Raw genomic sequence first — 13,829 nt, 5'->3', positions numbered from 1 at the left:
TTCTTTCAATAAATTTATATGAATTTTTTAAGTTGTAAAGTCCTTTTTGAAACACCCTGTATTACAGTGCCTAACTATCATTGCAAGACAACTTAGTCGTAAAGCAGAAGTGACGTATATGCACGACATTGCTGGTGAAACACACGGATAAGAAAAAGTAATCAATGAAAGAATTGTTCAATCTCTGCCACTGCGAATTACTTTATTCACAATACTAGAACTGACTAACAATACAGAAAAATCAAAACAGCGTTCGGTGAATTAAAACCAAGAGTGGTAATATAAAGAGTGCAAAGGAAATTCCGCTCCTAAACGCAGAGAAGAAGGCGAATGGATGTAAAGAGAACACTGAAGGCCTTTATGACAGGGAAGGGGAAGACCTGTCTGATGAAGTGATAGAATAACAAATTGGAATCGATGTGGAAGACATTGGGGATGCATTATTAGAATCAGAATTTAAAAGAGCGTCGGACGACTTCAGACAAATAAGGCAGAAGGAATAGAGAACATTCTATCGGACTTCCTAAAATAATTGGGGAAAGTGTGAATCAAAGGACTATTCACGTGGTGTGTAGAATCTAAATGACTGGCGACTTACCAACTGATATTCACACAATTACGAAGAGAGAAAGGGCAAGTAAGTGCGAGAACTATCGTACAGTCAGCTTACCAGCTGACTATCATTTTGGGTTTAGGGAAGACAAAGGAATCAGAGAGGCAATTCTGACTGTCGTTGCACTTAATAACGGAAGAAAGACTGAAGAAAAATAAGGACATGTTCATTCGATTTATCGGCTTAGAAATGTAACATGGTGCAAGGTGTTCGAAATACTGTGAAAAATAGGGGAAGCTATAGGGAAAGACGGGTAATATAGAGTGTGTACAAGAACTAAGAGGGAAGAGTGGAAGACTAAGAATGAAGTGCACGAATGAGAAAAAGGTGTAAGACAAGGATGTAGTTTTTCGCCCCTGCTCTTCAGTGTAGACACGGGAGAAGCAATGACAAAAATAAAAGAGAGCTTCAGGTGTGGGATTAAAAATCAAGGCGAAAGGATATCAATCATACGATACGCTGATAACATTGCTATCCTCACTGAATATGAAGAATTACAGGATCTGGTGGATGGGACGGTCTAGTGAGTACTGAATGTGGACTGAGAGTAAGTTACAGAATTCTGCTTCCTTGAAAGCAAAGTAACACTTGACAGAAGAACCAAGGAAGACATACAAAGCAGATTAGGACAGGCAGAAAGAGCATTCCTGGCCAAGAGAAGACTACTGGTGTCAAACATACGCCTTAATTTGAGGAAGAAACTTCTGAGAATGTACGTTTGGTGCGAAGCATTGTATAATAATGAACCATGGGCAGTGGAAAATCGTAACAGAATAGAATCGAAGTATTTTAAGATATGCTGCTGGTGTTGAAAATTAGGTTGGCTGATAAGGTATGAGGAGGCTCTCTGCACATTCGACGAAGAAAGGAAAATATGAAAAACAGCCACAAAATTCACAACCACTTTGGTCGCTTCTTATTCACTCAGCGAAAAAATTCTTTACCCTGATTTCGAAATCGATTTTGTAATTTTTTCTTTATCTCTCCTCTGCTTTTGAATTCCGTCTTTTAAAAGATAAGTATTGAAGAATTTACATTTGCGATGAAAAATAGATTTTTGTGTGCAATTAGAAGTAAGATGACGTTCATTATTCATAAAATGACAATTAAATATGTGTTAATTAGCATATATTTGATGAGTTTTATATTTATATGATGTAGGTATTCGAACTGAAATATTCGATCTAGACGAAAAATAAACAAAAAAAATGGCTGAAACAAGACTTGAAGCAAACATCCAACGATTACCACTCTCGAGTGCTAATGGTTTACTTCATTTTTAATCAATTTATTCTATGCGGAAATGATCACAGAACATTAAGCTTTGTTTATTGCTCACATACGAATCAAACCCAAGCCCTTGCCATGGCAGGAAATCATTCCACCACAAAGCCAAGTTGCCTGTCGAAAAACTGGCTATACTTCAGGGTATTAAAGACACTTGAAAAAATTAAAATTTTATTACTCCAGAATTTTTGAGAGTAGCGTTGAACTGCGCTGTGAGACTGATATTTGGATTCTGAACGTAATGTATCACAGATATAAATATTAAAAATCCGATTGCCGTGTGGTCTACATCTACATCGGTACTCTGCAGTCCACCGTATGGCGAGCCGTGCAGAGTACCTCGTGCTACTACTAGTCATTTCCTTTCTTGTTTCACGAATGTCTATATACCGCTGTATGAGCCCTAATTTCGCGATCTTATCTTCGTGGTCCTTACGCGCACTGTGTGCTGCAGCCAACAGAATCGTTCTACAGTCAGCTTCAAATGCCGATTCCATAAATTTTTTCAATAGTGATCCTCGAAAAGAATGTTGTCTTCCCTCCAGGAATTCCCATTTTGACTTCCCGTATCATCTCCGTAAGACTTACGTGTTTTCCGAACCTACCAGCTGAAACGTCCCCTTAGAAAAATTATCCAGGACTGTGCTTAACCTGACACACAATATTTTTAGCGCAACGCAATCTGACTATCAAAGATCCCTGCAAAAGAATGGCCCTGAGTAACATTAAACTATACCTTTCACAAATCACTTACCTCACAAAAATCTTCATTACTCGAACTACTGCAATACAGCGAGCGCCACTACTGCCAGCTAAATAAAAGATTCAAACTACGGAAGGCACTAACTACTGATAGGCATAGTTAGCAAATAAAAGATTTAAATAGAGAACAAACAATGTATTTACCTTACAAGTCATAATATATATCTAGCAGTTCATGACAAATTACAAAACTCCGCCGTCTCTCTCCCCACATCCACCACTGCTGGCGGCTCACCTCCAACTGCGCAACGCTACGCGCTGTTCACATCCAGCTGCCGCTGCCCAACACTACAATGGCAGACAACAATGCAAACTAGCCACAGACTGCACACAGCACAGCCAGTGATTCTCACACAGAGTGCTACGTGGCGTTACCAATAAGAAAACCTAAACAGCCTACTTACACAGCAACAAATCTAGCAGCCCTCCTCTGAATTGCTTCAATTTCTTCCTTCGATCCGATCTGGTAAGGATCCCAAAGAATCGAGCAGTACTCAAGAACAGGTCGCACTAGCGTCCTATATACGGTCGGTCTCCTTTACATATGAACCACACTTTGCTAGGATTCTTCCAATAAACCGAAGTCGACTATTCGACTTTCCTACCACAATCCTCACATGCTTGTTCCATTTCATCTCGATTTGCAATGTTCGCCCAGATATTTAAACGAAGTGACGTGTCAAATGGTTCAAATGGCTCTGAGCACTATGGGACTTAACATCTGAGGTCATCAGTCCCCTAGAACTTAGAACTACTTAAACCTAACCTAGCGACAACACACACATCCATGCCCGAGGCAGGATTCGAACCTGCGACCGTAGCGGTTGCGCGGTTCCAGACTGAAGCGCCTAGAACCGCTCGGCCACATCGTCTGGCGAAGTGATGTGTCAACATGACACTATTAACGCTGTAACGGAACATCAAGGGTTTGTTTTTTCTACTCATTAACTTACACTTTTCTAAATTTAGTACCAGCTGTCATTCATCACAAAAACTAGAAATTTTGTCTAAGTCACTCAACTCCGATACTTTACCGTAGACCACAGCATTATCGGCAAAGATCCGCAGATTGCTACCCCCCCCCCCCCCCTTGCCTGCCAAATCATTTATGTATATAGAGAACAATAGCGATATTACCACACACTTCCCTGGTGCACTTCTGACGACCTGTTGTCTCTGATGAATATTGGCCGTCGAGGACAACATACTGGGTTCTATAACTTAAAAAGTCTTCCAGCAAGTGACATATCAGTGAACCTATTCCAAGTGCTCGTACCTTATTTAAGAACCTGCGGTGCGGCACCGTGGCACCGTCTCCTGTTCTTGATCAATGTAAACTTTTTGGGAGACATTCTGAGCGGCTCTCTCAGATTGTTTGCAGATGATGCTGTCGGTTACGTTCTCGTAAAGTCATCACAAAATAAAAACGAAAAGCAAAACGACGGACAAGAAATGTCTACGATGCGAAAAGTGGTAGTTGACCACAGACAATATAATAGGTGAGTAGTAAAATAAAATCCCGGTAATTTTCGGTAGCACGATAAATCATACAATGGAGAGCAACTTAAATTGGAACCATCACAAATAAAGTGTGAGGTAGGTGAACCAAACACTGCGTTTTATTGGTAGAACACTTACACGGCGCAACAAATCTATTAAAGAGACAGCCTACACTACGGTGGTCTCTCCTCTTCTGGAATTTTACTACGTGATATGGGATTCTTACCTACCGCGAAATAGGGGAGGCGTTTTACGTTGCGGCGAGTTCCGTTCAGGAAATTTCAGCCACCAACTTTCTCCTGTTGACTCCCACCTAATTAGGTAGGAATGACCTGAATCTGAAGATTTACGTGCTCAGTTTTCCCACGCGCTGTTCCACAGCTGAACAGTCGAGCAACAGTGTGAAAGTGGCTCTATGAAACCTGTGCCAGGCATTTAAGTGAGAATTGCAGAGTAATCATGTAGATATACTTTCTTCAAAAGGACACTCCATCGCAAGTAAGACCTACGTAAACATTAATGCAATATATCATTAACAGCCTTAGCAAGGTTACCAACTAACACTTAAATTCCCTGGTATCACGCTTCGGCTTCAATATACATTGTATGACCCTCGGATGTACGCGGATGTAGGTATTGTACTGGACAACACAAGCGTCGCGCCTCAGTGACGCCTTCCGACAGCTGCGGTGAGGGGTGGACTAGGGACTGATGTCGTGTGGCTGTTGGCTTGTTTGGATCCTCTCTGGAGGTCACTTAGCCCGTGTTTGCCGGGCACCAGCCATCAGCCACGCCCTGTTGTTCATTGTAGTGACACTGTGGCGTCCCGACGGCGCCACGGAATCGTGACAGCATGTCCTGGCGGCGTGTAACCCACTGCATACCTCCATCTGTCAAAACAAAGGCCCGCATGTGAGTCCATCTCCACCCACAGACCACGCATTATCCCCAAATTCCTGCCCAATGTTAACACACTATATAACTCAGCGTCTCTGTCTCGCAAAACAACCGGAGTGGTTGCCAGGTTTCCCGGGCATTTCTGCAGAAATACGCACCAGGAACTGAGAGCTGTTTATGGCGTCACTGCACGCATCATTATGTACTTAAGTTAAACACTCAGAGCAATGGCAGACCTCCCAATCTAGGAGATACGTATTTATCAGTTAATTAATTAGTTAGTTAAATGTTCCGTAGATCATTTGAACGATTCTTTTATAGAAATGACGTGTGACGAGTCAGTTACCATTAAAGAACTTATTTATTTTCGTCCTACTAGTGCAACCACATTTCAAAACAATCTCCCATGTCTTAATTAGAAATCCCCTGAAGTACCAGGACGAATGATTTTAGGGTAGATTTAAAATTTGGTTCGCTACGAGTCAAATATTTTATGTTGTTGGACAAATGATCAAAAATTTCTGTTGCTGAACAGTGAACTCCTTTCTGAACCACTTCCAGCTTTATCAATGCGTAACAAAGGAGATTTTTTTTCCTCTGGTATTTTAGGTATGCACATCGCTGTTCTCAAATTGTGTCGTGTTATTTACGAGGAATTTCACTAGCGAATGTATATATTTTGACGACGCAATTAAAATGTCTAGTTCCTTGAAGAGGTACCTACATGACGACTCTGGCTGAACACCATCTACTATTCTTATTGCTCGGTTTTGTGCAATCAGTACTAAATGATGAGTTACTTCATAACATTACTCCGTAAGACATTATTGAATTGAAATATGCAAAATATGACTGGAGGCTGATTCGTTTGTTCGCAAGACTAGCAGTTACAGGAAGAGCAAAAGCAGCTGAACTTAATTGTTTGAGAAGCCCAGTAATATGCTTCATCCAATTCAATTTTTTGTCAGTGTATACACCCAAAAATTTGGAGCATTCTGCCTTATTCACTGACTCTTGTCCATATGCTACGTCAATTGTTGGTATGACTACCTGTCGTACAGAACCAAATACAGTGTATTTTTTCAAAATTAACGAAGATTCAATTTTCAGTGAACTAATTAATTATCCTTTGAAAAACTGTTGCTTCATCTCTAATGATACTTATTATTACACTAGTATAGTCTGCAAAATGTATCAATTATTTTCTTGCCGAAAAGCAATTACTAATGAAGATTATTATCAGTTACGAAGTATCACATGCAGAACCCAGTCTGAATTTAATTCTGCATTTACATCTAAATGATTACTAAGCAATTCACTCTTTAGTACTATTTCTGAACTTCTGTGCTCTCTAGCAACACGTTGGGAAAAGAAACACGGAGATACTTCACTGTGAGCTCTGATTTTTCTTATTATTTCGCGATAGTCATTTCTCTCTTTGTAGGTGGGAGATAACAAAATATTTTTGCACTCCGAGGAAAAAGTTGGTTTCGAAATTTCGTGAAAAGATTTCCCCGCAACGAATAATGCTTCTATTTTAATAACTGCCACCTAAACTCGGTCATTACCTGAGCCCTTCTCCCCCATTGCGTTATAATGGAAAAGAGCAGTTTTTCTTTGAATTACTTCAATATCCTGCGTCAGTTGTACGTACCTGCTAAGAAACAAATACCACACGGCAATGCGCCAGAAGAGGACGTACAAGCGTGCTGTAGGGAGTCTCTTTAGTAGATCTAAGTATCCTGCCAATAAAACGCAGTCTTTGGTTCCCCCTTCTCTAATCTGTTCGTAACTGTGATCCCTAGGTATTTAGTCGATTCGACGATATTTAAATTTATGTGATTTATCGTGTAAACGAAATTTAACGGAACTTCTTAGTACTCATGTGGAGGACCTCATACTTTTTATTAATAGTTGATACTCTCAATCTCTTCAAATTAACTAATAGGTTTCCATTAGATCATTCAGTATGATGCTTCTAACGTGCCCGACAAAGGAAGTTTATAGCCAGTGAAGTTTATAACCAGCTTCACCAATTTTGTTGGTAACAAGAAGTAGACTTTCAAAACGATTGGTTGTCAGCGAGAGTTTTAGAGACGTTGGGAATTACTAACAGAGACAGAAAATGGATAAGAAAGCAGACTGTACAGGAAGAGGGAATAATGGCAGTAATGAAAATGAGATGGAGATGTAGCTAGGCGATTGTATGGCAGAAGTAGAGAGGTAGTGTGTTTCAGTTCCAAGAGATAAGAAAAAGATCAAGGTGACAATCAGTTGAAGCTAAGTAGATAATAGTAGAAAATATGCACATGGATTAAGCGTACCAGAAAAGCGTAATACACAGAAGGCTCTATAGGACGCCTTTTTTATTCGGCTGTAGATGTAAAATAGCTCTTGATGGCTATTATTTATAGGTTCACTGTCACGCGTTTCGGGAGCTGGTCCTCAATTTAAAGTACTTAAGCTATGCACATCTATATTGCGTTGACAATACACACTCCATGAGGAGTCGAATTCCGTGTTTGATGCTTCTTAGTGGTTCCAAGAGCATAAGGCATGTGGCGCTGCATTTACTTGTGACGTCCACGGACGTCCGCAGAAATTTATCCAAGGGGGGATAAGATTCTAAAAATTGACGTTTTTGATATAACTTTTCAGTGAGATTGAAAACGTAGCTCTCCCCAAGAACTAAATTTGACAAGTGCGTAACAGTAGTTGTATCTCAAACGACCGACACTGAAAATTAAAAATATCATCATCATCATTAGCGTTCTGCCAAAATGCAGGTTTTCACATGGTAGTTCTCCAGGCTGTTCCGTATTCTGTCATCCTCTTCAGGTCCGCAAAATTTCCTCTTCCTTTTATGTCGTCTATCATCTTGTATCTCCTTCTTCCTCCAAGTCTTCTCCCACAAACCAGTCCTTCCAAAGTTCCTGGTAGCAGGCACCCCCTTCTCAATGAATGTCCCAACCAGTTCTTTTTCCTTTCTCTTATAACCTTCAGCAGACATTTTCTCTCACCAACCCATTCCAATACTCTTTCATTACTCACTCTTTCCATCCAGCTCATCCTCTCCAGTCTCCTCCACATCCACATCTCAAATGCTTCTAACCTTTTTTCATCCTCTCGTCTCAGCGTCTATGTTTCTGCCCCATATAGTGCCACACTCCAGACAAAACATTTGCCAAGCCTTTACCTTAGACCTTTATCTAATTTGCCACATAAGTCTCCTCTTTCTGTTGAATGCCTTCTTCGCTATGGCAATTCGAGTATTCACCTCCTGGTGACATATCAAGTATTCAGTTATTGTGCTTCCAACATATTTAAAAGCACTTACTCGGCTAGTGGTAGATTGTCCTATTTCAATATTGGACAGTCTGCGTCTTGTACTGATGACCATACTCTTTGTTTTTGCTGCGTTTATTTGCATCCCATATTCCACACAAGATTCTTTCAGATATTTCAGCATGTTATTCACTGTCCGCTCACTTTCTGCCACTAATACCATCTCATCAGCAAATCTTATACATTCTATTCTCTTTCCACCAATACGTATTCTTTTCCCATCTAAGCCTTTCGCAATAATCTCTTCAAGGTATGCGTTAAAGAGCGGTGGGGAAACGCTAACACCTCGTCCAGCGCTGCTTCCTTCTGACATTTCATTTCCAGTACTTATCCTCACTTTCTGGTGTAAATATAGATTCTGTATCAGTCGTCTCTCTTTCCAACCTACTCCTTCCTTCTTCAAAATATCCATCAGCTTTTTCCACTAAACTCTGTCAAAAGCCTTTACTAATCTATAAAAGATTTCTGTACCTTTTTCACTATATCTTTCCCCTATAGTTCTTAACAGGCCACTAGCATCTCTTGATCCTTTTCCTCTTCTAAACCGAACTGCTACTCTGCAATCCCCCTATCCAGCTTGCCATATATCCTTCTATTCAACACGCTCAGCAACACTTTAGCTGCATGAGAAATTAGACTGACGGTCCTATGCTCTTAACATTTTTTAGTGTTTCTCTTTTTCTCTGTTGGTACCATAATTGTTGCGAGGAAGTCCTCAAGCCATTTCCCTTTGTCATATACCTCATTACAAAGGTAGACTATTTCTTTTCTTGCCTTGTTTCCCACACTCAACAGTTCTGCTGGCATTAAAAATATGAACTTGAAAAATAAATCACAATGCTTAAAAAATCATGTCGTATTGCAACAAAAATAACTAGCCTAAACTGCCTCTATAATATTCTTCAAAGTGGAGAGGCAGGAAATGAACTTGGAAAAACGCTAGACAAAGACGTCATCTGTGAAACTTCGTTTGCTTGCAAAAATTCACATCTGACAATGCTAATGGATTTATAGCATTATTTCTGTGCATTCTGTTATTCAGTACTGATTGGAATGATCAAAGCTGAACAAAATTTGCTTTTGTAGCTACATTCTTTTGCGTTGTTTGCGAAATGTGTAACCCTGCACGCGTGCCAACTGCTATTTCTCGTTGCGCTCGGCAATGTTAAACCTGCGGATTAGTAAATCGTAGACAAATCATTCATAGAAACACACAAAAATTTTGTAATGAATAAGAAACCTGTACTCAGATCCCACGAGGGGAGAAATGTCCCCTCTTGGCCCCTGTGCGGACGCCTACGGTGGGGTCGCAACATATAAGTAACGAGCGATAGGGCGTAGAAACCATAAAAAGTTAACCGAAGGCTGCTCAGAGCACTAAAGAGACAGGCCACGAGGACAAAGCCACATACGCCATGTACAACGGCATATTGAGGTTGAGAAAACCGTGTCAGCATTGGATGACGACATCCCTGAAACATACAAGCAAGATAGACAGCAGGCGCAGGAAGCATCACAGAAAAGAGCTTCCAAATGTTTCGACCCTTAGACTTAAGGTCGCCTGTTTACGCTGCTCCAGAATGCAAAATTTTCGGGTATTTCTGCCATGCTAGTGTCTCCTCGAAGATGCTAATTGTAAAGCAATGACTAAATGTAAGACAGACATTATATGAAACACTTTGCATGTAATGAATACCAAGAAACTAGAGTTGTCCTACTTTACACTAATAGCCCGCAGCCAGAATGCACAATGCCAAAGAAAAAGTATGATGCTTTTACCTGTTTCCTAGCTGAATCAGTTGACAGACAGTAGGTATGTATGTATATTGCTCGGACAGAGCAGTTTCTGAATCTCCGTGAGGTTAATTTTGGCCACCAGTTCAGGATAATCTCATTCATAAGAGCGGAGTTGCTGAGCTCTGACGTGCTTCAATACCTGCAACAGAAATGAAATCCATCACAGCCGATAAGAATCGTCAACAGGTCACATAATGAAACACGGACAGATCAAAAGCAGAATAGCAGATCAAAGATGTTTCCTATTTGGTAGTCTTTGTACTCGTACTATAGAATGAACAATAGCAATCTAAACTGCACCATTTCGCAATCAGTTAATGTCCTGGTTTATTCAAAAATATAAAATTTCAAATGATTTACAATACAGCCGTACTCTACGCCGAGAATTAATACGAATTTTTTGTAACAAAGAGTAAGGTTACCGGCAGATTACATAATTTTTACGATGTACGGCGCTTCAAAATTGATCAAATGGCTCTGAGCACTATGGGAATTAACATCTGAGGTCATCATGAAACGTCCCCTTAGAAAAATTATACATGACTGTGCTTAAACTGACACGCAATATTTTTAGCGCAACGCAATCTGACTTTCAAAAATCCCTACAAAAGAATGGCCCTGACTAACATTAACCTATACCTTTCACAAATCACTTACCTCACAAAAATCTTCGTTATTCGAACTACTGCAATACAGCGAGCGCCACTACTGCCAGCTAAATAAAAGATTCAAACTACGGAAGCCACTAACTACTGATAGGCATAGTTAGCAAATGAAAGATTTTAATAGAGAACAAACAATGTATTTACCTTAATAGTGTTGAAAAATCATAGTATACATAGCAGTTCATGACATCCAGTCTTACAAATTTCAAAACTCCGCCATTTCTCTCCCCACATCCACCACTGCTGGCGGCTCACCTCCAACTGCGCAACGCTACGCGCTGTTCACATCCAGCTGCCGCTGCCCAACACTACAATGGCAGACAACAATGCAAACTAGCCACAGACTGCACACAGCACAGCCAGTGATTTTCCTATAGAGCGCTATGTAACGTTGCCAATAAGAAAACATAAACAGCCTACTTACATAGCCCCCATGCACCCCACAAAAAATTTTACAAATTGTTTTGGGCAGTGGCCAATATTGATTTGATAAAATTTTTCATAATTACAATAACAAAGATATCAAATGCACACACTTATTGATACAATGTTGGTCAAAAGCTAAAATTTTCTCACAGTCCATCATAAAGACAGTCCTATTCATCCACCACAGTAAAACTGCAGTGTTTTTCTCAAAGTCTGAGCAGTAAAAGAAAATGCACACGGAAGTAGTGGATTTCTATGCAGTCTTGAAGAAGTAGTGTTGTCCTTCCAACGGAAAGACAGTGCTGACTCTCGACATGCAGACAGGAAATAGACCACAACAGAGCAAACCCACAGCAGAGTCATTCGACGTTTTGAAGAATATTGGTAGGTAGGTCATCACAGAGCAGACCCACTGTAGTCCTGGTAGAGATTACGGTGTTGGTGGGGCACCAGAGGTGCAGACCCACTGCAGTCCTTGTAGAAATAATGGTATTGGTGGGTCATCAAAGATGCAGACCCACTGTAGTCCTTGTAGAAATAATGGTATTGGTGGGTCATCAAAGATGCAGACCCACTGTAGTCCTTGTAGAGATGGCCAGCAGCCATCTGTTGTGACTGTGCAGGTGCACAATCACCATTGAAGAGTCTTGCGGATAATATAGCAAGTCCTTAACCACCACTTGTGAACTCACAAAGTTTCTGAAATTGTCCTTTGAACCAGCAATGCTGTTATCCAGTCCCTTGCTGAATTGTTAACACACGTGCAAACACTATCAGTCCCTACTTCTCACATATCGTCCATATACTATGACCAACAGAAACGTGTGCAGTGAAATGTAACTTACAAGTTACTTAATCTGATGAACTGGTGTCCATTACAATTTTATAACATAAGAATACAATTACAAGGATACAGAATACATCATTAAAGAACATAACAATACAGATAATATTTGTAGTAATAGGGGCTTTACAAAAGAATAGAAATAAACATATACATCAGTGTTACAGGAATTATGACATAAGTAAATACATAAAAGATCAGAATAACTTTTGAAACATCAACTTCACACATGAGCATTAAAACAAAACAGAACAAATAATGTTTAAACATCTTTACAAAGTAAATAACATGTATTAAAAAATTCTACAACATAACAACATCAGCTAAACACATAAAGACAGGAAAAACACAAATACACAAGGGTACACAAACACATAGAGGGATAAGACAAAAGGAAAGGACAGGGTTTGTTTTACTGCAGTATTTTGCATGGAGATCTCCCTTCGTTCATCATTATTCTCAAAAAGTCCTATCTAAGCCTGCTTTCTGTATTCTGTTCGCATCCTCTTTCAAAAATAGTTTTTCTCCACTATGCACAACTTTTTTGGCGAAACCATTTTCTTATAGATTCTCAATGCATTTCTTCCAATTCATCATAGTTAGTTTCTTATATAGTCTACCCCCTCTTAAGCTAACTTAAATCTACTGAGCTCAGATGCTAAACTAAGGGACGAGGCAATGCAGCACCATAAAACAATTAATACAAACAGCAATGAAAAAAAATGGAAATTGTCAAAGCAAGCTGCAGTAAATCTAAATTACCAAGCAATGCAACATTACAACTAATATGAGCCAATGTGCAGCAACAAGAAAAATAAATCAGTAGTAAAACTAGCATAACAGAGTAATACAAAGTGAAATTTAGTAGCACTATGCCTGACAAACAGCCGCAGCAAATGCAATAACTTATATCTAAACATGAGAAAGCTCAAGCAGAAAAAATATTGCAGTAAAAATGGCCATGTTTAATACCTATGTCACATCTTAACACTAGAGTGATGCATCACTGTAACTTGCTCTAGCAGACAAGTTACCAAGTCACTGACAAAAATTATGTATGCAATTCCTGTGAAGTGGAAATGTCTTTTTGTGATCCCTCATTTTTTTGGAGTACATCCATCATAAAGTTATTGTTTACTGGATCTTAATAGTGTTGAAAAATCATAATATACATAGCAGTTCATGACATCCAGTCTTACAAATTTCAAAACTTCGCCATTTCTCTCCCCACATCCACCACTGCTGGCGGCTCACCTCCAACTGCGCAACGCTACGCGCTGTTCACATCCAGCTGCCGCTGCCCAACACTACAATGGCAGACAACAATGCAAACTAGCCACAGACTGCACACAGCACAGCCAGTGATTTTCCTACAGAGCGCTACGTAACGTTGCCAATAAGAAAACATAAACAGCCTACTACAATCAGTCCCCTAGAACTTAGAACTACTTAAAGCTAACTAACCTAAGGACATCACACACATCCATGCCCGAGGCAGGATTCGAAGCTGCGACCTAACGGTAGCGCGGTTCCAGACTGAAGCGCCTACAACCGCTCGGCCACATCGGCCGACGGCGCTTCAGCTGAGTTATTAGTTTGTACAGAGAGTGACTACGTGTCGCAGTTGTGTACACAGTCTTTTATAAAGCGAATGAACCGTGAATCAGGGGGAAGCAGCTGCAGATCTTAAGAT

Source organism: Schistocerca americana, chromosome 2 (assembly GCF_021461395.2).
Source record: "Schistocerca americana isolate TAMUIC-IGC-003095 chromosome 2, iqSchAmer2.1, whole genome shotgun sequence".
In the NCBI taxonomy this organism is placed as follows: domain Eukaryota; kingdom Metazoa; phylum Arthropoda; class Insecta; order Orthoptera; family Acrididae; genus Schistocerca; species Schistocerca americana.
This window is presented reverse-complemented; position numbering follows the sequence as displayed.